A 13,291-nucleotide genomic window follows, 5' to 3' on the forward strand; every position below is an offset into this window, starting at 1 on the left:
TGAAAAACCAGAAACAACACTGAAGTCTCAACTGGTACAACAGTTAAACAAACTGTGGGGCAACCACACCACGGGATATTACCCAACCATAAAAAGAACAGAATACTGATACGTGTGAGTTGAAGCTCCAGAAAATTGTGCTGAGTGAGAAAAGTCAATCCCAAGAGGTTATATACTATATGATTCCATTTATAGAACATCCTTGAAAAGAAAAAACATTACAGGAAAGGAGAACAGCCTAGTGATGCTACAGGAAGAGGAGCAGGAGAGAAGCATGTACGACTGTAAAAGGACAGAGTGAGGAATCCTTCCGGGGATGGAAGTTCTGTATCTGGGCTGTAATGAGGCCAATGTCCAGGTTGTGATACTTTCCCTACTGAGGGGAAACTTACTAAAGGTACAGAGGACCTCTCCATTATTTAGTAAAACTGCACATGAAATCTGTAATTATCTCAAAATATAAAGTTTAATTAAAAATAAAAAATATTCTAGCCTAAAAATTTTACTTTGCTGTACGGAGATCTGAGCTTAAGAATTTATCATAGCATTTTGTGAGAACTATAGAAGTGGATGAAGTACAAACTGGGTCATGCCCAAAACAGTAACTCGCCACTACTTCTTCGGGTGTCAGCAGCATCTGTGCATCTCTCCAGTCCCCTCACTAAGGGCTACCTCTGGTCACACATACCCCTTGACAGAGTTCATACCACAGAAGCCAGACGCCTGCCTGCCACGGAGGAATCCTTCCGTTTCCCTTCAGCCACCACAAAGGCCACAACAAGGAATTTCCCAATGCCAAGGCAACCCCTCATTATTCAGTCTGCCCAAATGTAAGAACTCTGTGGAAGACTGGATGTCAACCTTTATATAAACCAAATACTCAAAGACGTAACGAATGCTCTGCCAGTTGAGATGATTTTTCCCTCATACCTGAGTTGAGCTAATAGATTTTTTAAAAAGAAAATGTTCCATTCCAGAGGGACTACTATAGAGAATTAAAATTATATATATGGATAACTTCTAAGTCTTTCTTCTTCCATAAATATAATAGGGTCACATTAGAAAGTGATTTTAAACCTATTCTAATGATATCAGATTGCCAGAAGAATTGCTATAATGGAGAAAGTGATTTTTTTCTCAGGGAGGAACCCTCTTTTTCAGGTATAAACATTCATTCAGTCCAACAAAGTCATTTTAGAAAAAAAGTCAACATACAGAATTGTTTTTATTTTTCTATACTTTGATTAAAACAGCATTCAGTAACACACTATAATGCTAAGCATTTCAAATAAACTGGTGATCAAGAAGGGCATAACCTCCTTCTGCATGACAACTGCGGATTTTAATTGGAAAAATCCTGTAATCTATAAATAAGAATATCCAAAACATATTTAAACCACTTGAGCACTTGATTTTTCCATGTCCTTTGCATCTAGATTGAACAGACCACAGGAAATTTCAAAGACTGATTGCTGAATCTAAAAGAAAAAACAAAAAAATCTATTTAGTTGTCATGATCACTGTCACCACCAGCCCCTAATATCTTCTTATATTTCACCAACCTCACTTAATTTTGCCCAGCTGCTTTATGCTTGGGAGAAAGACAAATCACTAATCAATCACGTACACTAATTAAAAATGCTACCTTTTGGAGGCATTGTAATACCTTAGTAATAGGGGTGAGGATTTCCTCTAACTGCTTACTTTGAAACATTTTTGATAACACATGAGCCAGGATGCAGTGAACATTTGCAAAGGCTTAATGCTAGAGTCTACATAAAATATCAAATTGCCCCCCCACCGAAAAGTGGCGGTACAATTCTGCAACTGGTTGAGGTCACATGGAAAATAGAATTATATGCTAATTTGTTTCTATATTAAGTTATCATAGAAGGTCAGACCAAACAGAGTAAAATGAATTCTGGAAAAAAATTAACTAAGTAGATTGGTAATGTACCGTATCAAAGTAAACTGTTTATCTTAATAGATACAAATGCAAGAAAGGTTTTTCAAACGGGGGTATTTTCTCCTTTTCGAAAAAAATAAATGTTTTAACCAAACCCAGGCAATGACCTGCATGATTTAAAAACACTTTATCTAAATAGTTTTTCCCTAAAGGAGAACAAGGGCAGGTATTTTTTTTTCAAGGGGAGAAAAGAAACGGAAAAGGGCAGAGTATCCAAAAGAGAATAATTTCCCCAGAAAAAGCTTTATCTATGTACTTATTAAATTTTACTCACATAAATAGTTCTGCACATGTATTATAAAATGAATAGCCAGGTTTAAACTACATGATGGGGTCAGGAGGTGCTTACCATATACATTTATTATTTTATTCCAAAATAAACTAAACAACAATATAGATGTTTTCCTTAACACAGATTTGTCTCAAGAAAATATGCTTTATTTTTTTTAATTACTGAGGAGAAAGATCTATATTTATTTTTTTCTGGAGGGTATATTCTGTAGATAAGCCTTATCCATAGGTAAGTTCTCATATCTAAGATCTAAGATATGAGATCAACTTAGAAAACTATAAACCAAATTAATGGTTGAAAAATTTGGGCTATCAGTTTCACATATGATAATGGTGCAGGCTTTATATTTCTATTTTCAAAGGTCCTTTATAGAAAAAGGGAAAGAACTTGGAGGAGAGGATAATGGAGAACTAAAATCTTACAGCATTTGAAACCAAGGGACCGGTATTTTATAAAGTATCCAGTTTATTGCAGGACATAACTAGGATGAGTAACAGAAATCATCTGTCTCACACCCTCAGGCAAATTCCTGGGGAAAAAAAAAAAAACAAAAGGATAACTTTTGTTCTAGAGTCTATCCTATTTTCCATTAAAAGATCTGTTTGTATTTTTCATTTTATTGCAACATTTCCAAAGCAGTGCTGCAAATGAACTAGCACTCACAAAGAGTCATCTGAATTTTCTTTAAATCAAAACTCATTTTTAATTTCTAAAGGGACTTTACCTATTGCTTTCAATAAAATTTCATTACTATTAGTTATCATAAAATATGTTAGGTTTCCATGGAATACCAGTTCAGGCATAAGATCTTCAGGCTCCTCGATGAACTATGAAACAAAACTATATACTACTTTACTATCATTCTTGTTTGACGGACCTTATATTTTAGGGTCTTAATCCATTAAAAAGTTGAGAATTACATTTGGAAAGGAGGGGAAAGTCTAACAAAAATGGAAACATGCACTGCTGCCTAAAATATCAGGACTTAAGTAAATTAATCTTCGTTCCCAGTGAAAGCAATCTTATGTCCAGGGACTGGGAATTATTCTACCATAAAATACAGCACATTAAATACTACAATAGACCCATTTGAAATGTCTTAACATAATTATTATGTCATCTACAAATGACTAGATATAGACTTATATGTTAATATTCAATACCACAGGTTCTAATGCAAAAGATGCTGAAATGGTAAATATATTAAGCTGGTTAAAGGTAACAGCAAGTAAATCAGTATCTATTCTATGACTAAAAGTAAGACTCCAAATAAGATTTGAAAAAGAATCGATAAAAGCAAGGGCAGAATATTTGGACCCTGGTTATCACAAATAACACTATCATTCTGATGGTTTGCATATAAAACTCCTTATCTCCACTAGCTAGTTGAAAAGAATGAAAAGCTTCTTACAACCAGCTAAAAAGAAAGTCTTTACCATGCTCCTTGAAAAAGCTCATTTTCACATTACTCAGGCTTCATTATGCTAAATCAATATTCGTTTAGTCACTGGGGTTATTGACATATTTTAAAATAAAAGTATACCCTTCAGCTACTGCACTCATTACAGGTAATTTGTCTTGTCAGAGAGCAGGGAATATTATCCTAGTCTTTCAGGGGCTGACAGCCCATGGAAATACCTCCCCATGGTTACAACTGTAAATAATTTTAAGGTAAAATATTGAAAAATCAATGACTGTTTCCTGCAATCTGTCACAAACAAATCAATCATAATCTGTACTGCCAGAGAGTATGATTTGAAGGAGATGGGAGCAGATGTAATTCTTGGCTGGAATCTCTCATTTCAAAATCACTTCACATAATGGTGTCATCATTTAAACACTTAACAGTCAGCGCAACTGCCACTGTAACATCTAGTTGGACAAAACCACAAGGAGGAGGAGGAGAAAATGCCATCACTATTATGTTAACAAACATTTAATTTAAATGGTTGCTGCATTAGGAAATTTCAGCTGAAAACAGTTTTACCTGCCCCCTTTCACAGTTTTAAATTAATCAAGGCTGATTTTCTGTGTACTAATGTTTAATAAATTAGTCCATGGCTAAAGAATGTATTCCTTTTACTTTGAAAGTCCATTGTAGAGAACAAAATTTGGAATTAATAAATAAAACATCTGGATTTTAGAATAATCCATAATTCTATCTGTATCTCAAAGACAAAAAAATAGTGTCATAGATGTCAAGATTATACTTTTAAAGTAGGTTTAAAGGTCTCAGTTGCCCAGATATTAAATTTTATATTTTCCTTCTATTAATAAATATTACATTTCAACTTTGTAATACTGAAGCACAATTTAGAATGATGAGCAAGACTTAGTCAATTCAAAAATACCCTTGTATTCCATATACAAGCTATACCATAGATTGATATTTTAAAAGCTGGAGTAATAACCCAAGTAATATGAAGTGTAAAAGTTGGTCAAGGTCATAATATTGAATTGTTCTGCAAATGTAAACTGCCTTCCAAGTAACCACTTTTAGATAATTTTTTTCCAGGCCACATGTTAACAGCTCTTCAGCTGCTTCCAACGTCTACCTAGGCCAGAAAAAAAGAATCTGAGATTGGTATGCTTCTTCTTCCTATTGTATTAACCAAAAATGTCATTTGATTTAAAGATTACAGAGTCTTCTTGAAGTTTTTTGTTTTTAACTCTATACTAGCTCTTTAATAGAAGAAACTGGTTTTAGCTACTACTACTGTTGCTTACCCATTTCCCAATTATATAATTAGACATCATAAAGTCCATTATTCCATTAACATCCTTCTATAGCTATAGTTTGGGGAGTAGATATTTTTGATGACTAGAAAAGTATATCATTTTTCTTAAAAAGAAAAAAAAAATTACATAAACACTGTAACACAATTTAAGCCTTTATAAACATTCTTCGAAATAGAATGATTGAATGATAAACTGATATTTTATAAAAGGATTTGACTCTGTTTTTAATTTAACTTGCATAGTCAAGGCAGCAGCATAGCCTGAAAAGATGGAAGCTTTTCTTTTTGATACAAATTTTCTCGTTTTTTATTTTTGTTGTTCAAGAATCTTATATTCACTCTTGGACACCAACATTAGGTTTTTGAAACTGAAAATGCATGCGGAGAAATGCTCAAAGATCTCATCCAGAATAAAACAGAGTCCTCCATTCCATGTGAATCCCTGCAACAGCTGCAAAGAGAGCAGCAAGCCAACCTAGTGAGAGGAAAGGGAAAGTATTACCCACAGCCCAGGATTACACAAAAAATGGAAAGGGACCTAAAGCTGACAACTAGGGAAGGAACCCGAGTGGCGCAGCTCCCGGCCTCCCGTGCGCTACAGCAGCCCCGGCTGGGCCTGGAGAGCTCCTTGGCAGAGCTCTGGAACCAGTTGTCAACCAGCGAGTCTCCCACTCTGAGCTGGGTGGTGGCTGACAGTAAACTGCCCTGCAGACAGCGTGCTCCCCTAGAGAAGGCAACAAAGCCAGGGAGGTAAATGAGGACAGCTAAGCAACTGCTCCATGTGTGCCCATCACCACACACTAAAATGACACCTACCGGGATGGGGTAGGCCACCATCACAGATCTAATTCTCAGAAAGAAGCTATTTTAAGGGTGTTGAGTAGGCCTAGCTGAGATTTCTCAGCCCTCCCAACACAGCAGCTCAAAAACTCAGCAGAGAAAAATCAGATTGTTTCCATACCCCAAATTTAAAGAAATTGCTGCCTCCTAGATAAAGTTCTTATATGTAATAAAGGCGCAGGATTACAGAGAAAAGTATTCTCTTAAAAGAGATAATATTACCTCCCTATCTTCAGAATCTCCTCCTTCCAAAAGCCAGTACAGTGGCTCCATTATGGACTGTAGATTCTTAAAGAGAAAAACAGCAAGAGTTAGCTTCATCTTTCCTACCACTTCCTTCCTTCATTGAATTACAATTTAATTACCTATACTTGAATTGATTTTATTCCTGAATGATATATTTCTCAAAAAGCATACCCTAACCATTTTCACCAGAGAACATTTAGTATAACCTGCTCAATTAATAAACTATAATCTATTATTGTTGGAAAGGACAAGCTTTCTTTATCTTTTCAAGAGTAGGGAACTCCCTTCCACACACCTATTTTATATAAAATGAGAATTAGTTTTAATATATTTGAATACCATTAATATATAAATATGCATCTTAATAAATTTTGTCAAATAACAGATATAAAATCCAACCAATTTGACTGCATGTTTAGATTTTCCTATATTCATTCTTAGGAAGGAAAAAAAAATCTAATCCTCCGTCTTTTAAATTCAACAAGTTTATGTGGTTAAAAAAACAAAACCAAAAACTAAGCTTAAAGACAAACAAAGAGGAATCAGATTGTTCACTGTATAACATTTTCTTTGTATCTGTGTGTTTCCTAAGTCACTACAATACTTCAGCTCTTGGTCATACATGAAGACCTATAAGGCTCAGTCAGATATAGAAGAACACAAAGGTGCTATTTAAAAACAATTAGATATTACTTCATTTAATATTGAGAGTCACTTTAATGCCTTTGAAAGTATTCAGAGAAGCACTGCTTCTATAGCAGACTGTACTCGAGTTGCCTTCTGTAGAATTAGCTTTTTTTTTTTTTTTGGTCCTCCAACCATCTTTTTTTTAAGAAAATATTCTCTATCACTGAATCCTGTACTTTGCTTTCCCCACTAGACAACACAAATATTCTGCACAATTTTTTTTTTCTTATAGCTTTTCTCATCTGCTTGTGTTCACGAGCCCCTATTCTGATGAGAAGGGACAAGTTTTGTGCACACCTGTATGTCCTTTGTCATTAAGAGAGTTTAGTACCTATGACTAGAGCTGATACTCCCCTTATATTTATTCTAAAAAGAATTGGGGTAATGAAAATAATAAAAAGCTGTAATTTGATATAAATATTTCCTTCAAATAATAATTATCTCTTTATAACACATCATAACCTTAGTCTTGATTTTTATGAAAAGCACTGAGGTCATAAATTTCACTATCCAAAGATACCATTAAAAAAGAAATCATTCAGTATATTTCCATGAAGCAAAATGTTCCTACTTATTAATACATTGGTAAAATGGTAATAAAGGCCTCAAGTGGCGTTCTTTCCATTCTGTACTGAGACCATCCCTATTACCAATATAAATACTTTGGTAAAACAAACACTGGTGCTATTTTGGGTTTACTCCCAAATACACAAGCACAACTGTGCAGACACTCACTTACAGATGAGCGTGGGGATGCTCAAGGACAGATTTCAGTCAACACTTGGAGGAGCCCCACAGTTCAGAAGTGAACTTAGCTGAAAACATCCAAACGTATATGGAAGCATCATACTCATAACCTGCACAGAAAATAAAAATGATTCTGTTTAAGGAAATATAGAAGTCTGGTTAAATACTTCTGAGATATTAGATACGAATATCTAATCTAATTTTCCCCAGGGTATCACTTTATATTACCGCAAATAAACAAGTAAAGACTGTATCAAGGTGTGGAATATCATTAACCTGAGAAAAGGTTGGTAAAATGGATTACATAAAAGATAACTGTAGGAGAAAATTATATTCTCTTCTCCTAAACAAATACTAAGTGCATCCTCACTAATAAAGATTTAAACTTTAATATATTTGTATATACTGGTTTTCAATTTTGAAGCATATAAGTTAATTTACCACTCTAAATTGGTACTTAGGTATACTCCAGCTATAAAAATACTACAGATTTATGAAGAAGTTAAGTCATGAGTACCACACTCCATAGTAGTGCTATGAAAGCAAACCAGAGTCATTATTGAACAAAAATAATAATAATTCCAAGGTTTTACATCTTTTCAGAGTTGTATCAGCTGCTATTCTATTAAGGACAATTATTCTCTATAAAAACAGCTAACATTTATACCAAAAAGATGTTAAAACTACAGGACTCAACACCATGTAGACACTGAAGGGAAATATGTAAAGATATTGAGGTACTACCACACAAAACAGGCTCTGCTATCTCAGAGTTAAAATGTTATTCCAAAATATGATACTGTTTTCATAACCTATTTTAAAAAACATGTTTAATTCACTCAGGATCACATGATCTCATTTATTTGCACTGAAAATTTCCCCAAGATTTCTATACTGTAAAAATACATAACTATATATTAATACATTAATAATTACTTGGTATTATTTATTAAACCAGATGACAGGTAATTAGCTCATATTCCGATTTCATTTCTTTTAACATATCATACTTGAAAATAATAGATGGATAATAACACTGGGATGCTGATGCTGGCTGCCAGAAAAAAATTTTTTGATGGGGGATCTGGAAGATAACTAAAGCAATTATCTCAAAAGTAATGCTCTTGTTTTCGTTTCAGCAAACAAGTCTAAATAAATCATTCTTTGATTTTAGTTTCCCATATAATGACAGGCAGCTAATTATCCCTGGAGTCACAAACAAGCTGTGACTCTCTACCTGGCCTCTCCGATCAGAACGCCTATGGCCTCCTCCACTTTCACTTCCTTTTTTTACAATGAGTTTTAATATTAAAGAAAAACACTCACACATCTTACACACACACTGATGGACAGCCAGCTTCCAGGAAATCATGAGCTACAAAGAGAGGGGGGAAATCTTAATGCAATACTTATGTTGAAGGGTATTAGGTGCTGGATAAGCCAAGGGGTAATATAATCAACAGCATCCGTCTTGCTATTGTTTTGGCATTCAGAGATTTGAAGTAAAGGACAGTAATATTATTTTAGTGGTCATCCAGGTTATGATTCAGATCCTTAAACTATTAAGAGTCTAAATGTACTATCTTCTCTTGCTCATCAATTCGAATTTACAGAAACACATTTTGGAAGAAATAAAACAGTTTTCTTCGGTGTCTGGAAGTAAAACAAGGCTTTCCATAAACAATGTAGCTAAGTACTTGAGAAGAAAAAAGAATATGTTTTAGATCATGAAAACATCCTAAGAGACTTTTCAAAAAAAAAAAAAAAAATGAAGGGACATAAATTTCCTATATATTTACTTTTTCATTACATTCCTATTTCTGCACATTAAGCATGTCTTCCTCTACATATTTTTTTCTGAATACTAATAAACGTTTGCTTAATAACATACTAGGCTATTCATGCTTTCCTTTCTAAATCAGAAACCATTATTCCACAAAGATGGAGCACAAAGAAAGCCGATAGAGGCATTGCCAAAAAAGCCACAAGTAGTATCAATACATGCCAGAACACTTAACATTGAACTATCATTTCTCTCAAACTTCTGCTGCCAAAGTGCTCACAAAATCTGGAACTCAAAGACAGATTTCTAGTGCAATTAAATTCTCCAGAAGCAAAACTGTACAAAAATATGCCGCCCTTCTTATGTCACCATTTTATAGACAACATTTTCTCAGGATCTTAATTAAGATAACGATGCACACCTGTGTCAACATTCTCTGGCAAGACAGCCTTATCAATCATAATCCTTTAAGTACACTCCAAAACAGCAAAGCGATATGACAAAAGCAATCTGTTGCCTTTCCTAGCCTGTGTTGTGTCTCTCCCACAAGAATGATGAGATCTTTAAAATACAGCAGATCTACTTTTATAAGTCTTTAAAGTTTTTACTGTAAACAGTTATTACACTAAATAAACAGGAATAACCTCTTTTGCACTTGATTTAAACAATGACAACTGTACAGCCAAAACTCTAGGAGCAAGCTCCACATCATGTCTTAGCAATACAGTTGTGTCTGTTATTTTAAAGCTCTAAATTTTAAGAGTAATGCGTAACAGGATCCGTGCAGACATGACAAACCAATAAACCCTTAGGAAGTTTTAAAATTAGAATGTTTTAAAGTCTTTCATTAAGATCAAGGCATGCCTAGCCCTAACCTAAGTGCAAATGTTCAGAAAGATACAAATGCACTAGTAAGCGGAAAAGAAAAAGAATCGTCTTGGTAACCTGGAACCAGAGGGAGTTAGTTCCTGCCTGCCGTGGGAGAAAGCTTCAGTGACAGGAGATGAGTTAAACTACTGCTAAAAGTAAGCAGGCTCCCAAACTGAAAGCTGATAAATAAAGGGGGGAAAGGAGGGAGAGGAGAGAAAGGAACGCATCCAAGGCTAAAAGTTAAAACCTCCGGTTTACCAGCAAAAACGGAAGGCTTTCACATGAAAACGGAGAAAACCCGCCAGATGCTATCTGAATCCCGCCTGTCTGCTAATAATCAGCTCTTCCCTCTCGCATATTAACACGAGTCTATTTCAGACGCCGGGCGGCGGTGGCCAGCGGAGCAGCAGAGCCATCAATGTGCAAATAAAGCAGAAAATAGAGACATCCTTAAGAAATGAGTCTCAAATTTGACGCAGAGCGGAGGTGACAACCACAGCAACAGAACCATAAATTCTAAATGCTTCAATATCTTTCAGGATTCTCTCCAAGTCCTTGACACCAAAAAGAAGACAGTATTAGAAAACCGGGGGGTGCGGGGGCGGGAAGGAGTTGTAAGTATGGTGTGTGTGTGTTTTGGGGGGGCAGAGGGGGTTGCTCAGAGTGGCAGGATGATGTAATGAGGATGTCTGTGTTGACAGATTCAGATTCTCGGTGGCACAAACCTCCAGGGCTCCATTTCCGAGATCAGCATCCTGGACCAGAGCCGAGAGGGTGAAGTCGCCGCGCGTGGATGGAGGGGACCACGCCCACGCCCGCCCGCTGGGGGGACCGTCACACCACGAGAATCCCGCCCAACGTTCACGCAGCCCATGCCTACCGAGAGCCCAGAGGGGCGCAGGGCACCACCGCGTCCATCCCGTCCACGGGAGGACGTGGACGCGGCTCGAGAGGCAGGAAGCCCGGCCGAGACGCGGAGGGTACGCGGTGGCAGAGTGGACGCGGGGCTCACCTCTCCTCCGCAGCGCGGGAGCGTGAGCCGCGGACGCTCCCTCGTGGCTGGCGCGAGCCCCCGGCTGGCGGCGCGCGCGGGCCGCTACCGACCGTTAGCGCGAGGGGCTGCGGCGGCGGCGGCGGCGGCGGCGGCGGGCGGAGCCGGGGGCGGGCGCTGGGGAGCTGAAGGGCCGCAAGAGCGCGAGCGACGCGAGCAGGGCGGGGACGCTCCTGGGCACTCCCCGCGATCACCCCGGCCCAGCCCGAGCCCCGGAGAACACTGCTCCCTTGGCTGCCTGAGAGGCCGCCAGCGGTCGGCTCCGCGCGCTCGGGGCTGCTCGGCCTCGCCTCAGTCGCGGCCGGTTCGCTGCCACCTCTGCTGGGCTATGCCCGCCACCGCCGCCGCCGGCTTCCCGTCTCCATGACAATAGGGCGCAGACGCCCCGCCCCGCCCCGCCCCCTCGGCGCCTAGACTCGGAGGGAAGCGGGCTCACGTCGCCGAGGGGCGGAGCCTATAGAGGCCAGCGTCCAATTAGAGGTGAAGGCAGGGAGGGATGGGGCCGGGCGATTTCAGAAGTTGTAGGAGAATATCCGCCTGAGGGGCGGAGCCTGGGAGAACTGATGGCGGGGGGGGGGGGGGGGGAGGAGTCTGCGCGCGTGCGTGAAGTCGCGCTGCAGAGAGTGTGGGTCTGGAGAGCAGGCTTGTGTGCCAGACCCGGCTGGAACTTAGGAAATAAAAGTATCTCGACTGTCAGAGTCATTGAGGGAAACTTTGTGTCTAGGTATACTTCGGCTTCCGTGTGACTGCATTATAAAAGCCACAAAGTCCCGGATCTACTGGAGTGCCCAACACTGTGCCAGCCCCTGTCCTGGTTCACCAGCGCCCCTGTCTGTCCCAGAGTTCGAGTGCTTCTGTGGCTTGCGGTGGCGCTGGGTGTAGAGACAGGCAAAAGGTCTGTTTTGTATTCTGTTTTGTATTCTTCGTGGGCAAGGGCTCGGCCTGTGACTCAGTTGTGTTTGCCTTGCCAGAGCCTCGCTGCACAAACAGTGATTGGGTTGGTTACTCCTCCGCGGACTGTTAGCGGTGGAGCGTGGGCGGGTGCGAGCTAGAGTGCGTGCGAACTGGAACAGGACCCGCACTCTCCATCACCGTCACCACCTGCCTAGAGGGGCGAGCTGCCGGTGACGCAAAGCCCCAAGAAAGGGGCAGCGAGCCATTGTGGGAGAGGGCGTAATGGGGTCCAGAGACTCACTCCAGTGTAGCTGCTTCTCCGTCTGGCAGCTCTTGCCCACAACCTCTCTAGAGAAAGGCTCCCCCCGTAGTACTGGGTCCCCAGTGTCTCCTCCCTCGCCGTCTGGCGGGGAGTTGGTGGAAGGGAGGCTGAGCCGGAGACGTGCAGATGTCCAAGGCCTGTCTCTCGCCCACCTGCTGCTGCTGGTGGAGAAGGACAGTCACCCCGGACTCCCAGCGCCCTGAACGCTGGCATCCATCCGGTTCTCCCTTCATTCAGGGGCCTTCATTCCTGGTCTCCAGCGCTCTTGTGGGTCCTTTAACTAGGGGGAAAAGCCAGGGGAGGGTGGACGGCGATCCGCTTTGGAGCCCAGCTTCCTCGAGAACAAGAAATCCGCTAACTCCGTGATTTACTGTGGCGTAGAAAAAGCAGAGCGTTCGCTGGAGCGCGGTCCGCTGCTTCGTTCCCTTTGTGCGTTGGAACGGCAGACCGGCCACCAGGGCCCGCTTGTGTCGGAACCGCCGCTCCGCCTCCCCGACTTAGCAGGGGAGGAAAGTTGGAAGAGATCGTCGCGCCTGGGATGTGATTGTCATCCTGGGGCCGGCGCTCGAGAGTCTGAGTGAGAGAGAGGGAGAGACCGATGAGGGGAGGTGGGGGGGAATAAGAGGAGGGGGGAGAGGAGGGCCGCGGTGGAGAGGCGGGCGCTAGGGAGGGGCGAGGGGAGCGCCAGCGAGCGGGAGAGGGAGCCGGGGAGGAAGAGGGAGAGGACGAGGAGCGCCTGGCGGCCGGGTTGGCTGCGGCCGCCCAGAGGCTCCTGCCAGTCCTCCCACCGACTACACCCCGGGAAGGAGGAGCTTCAGGCGCGCACAAGGCGTCAGAATCCTCAATTTCCAACTT

The 13,291-nt window shown here is 40.7% G+C and overlaps 1 long non-coding RNA gene across 2 annotated transcripts; it reads right to left on the reverse strand.

The window, feature by feature from the left end:
* Window positions 1-1,206: 1,206 nt before the first annotated feature.
* LOC112441511 (uncharacterized) lies at window positions 1,207-10,981 on the reverse strand. 2 transcript variants are annotated; one of them, XR_009491315.1, is made up of 5 exons: window positions 10,895-10,910; window positions 8,843-8,891; window positions 7,509-7,626; window positions 6,059-6,124; window positions 1,207-1,478 (listed from the first exon to the last, which is right to left on the reverse strand). It is a non-coding gene; the product is annotated as an uncharacterized lncRNA (long non-coding RNA). The 2 variants fall into 2 exon arrangements; XR_003030338.2 differs by lacking the exon at window positions 8,843-8,891 and having other exon boundaries at window positions 10,895-10,981.
* Between the last annotated feature and the right edge of the window lie 2,310 nt (window positions 10,982-13,291).

The sequence above is a fragment of the Bos taurus genome, chromosome 18, assembly GCF_002263795.3.
Source record: "Bos taurus isolate L1 Dominette 01449 registration number 42190680 breed Hereford chromosome 18, ARS-UCD2.0, whole genome shotgun sequence".
In the NCBI taxonomy this organism is placed as follows: Eukaryota; Metazoa; Chordata; class Mammalia; order Artiodactyla; family Bovidae; genus Bos; species Bos taurus.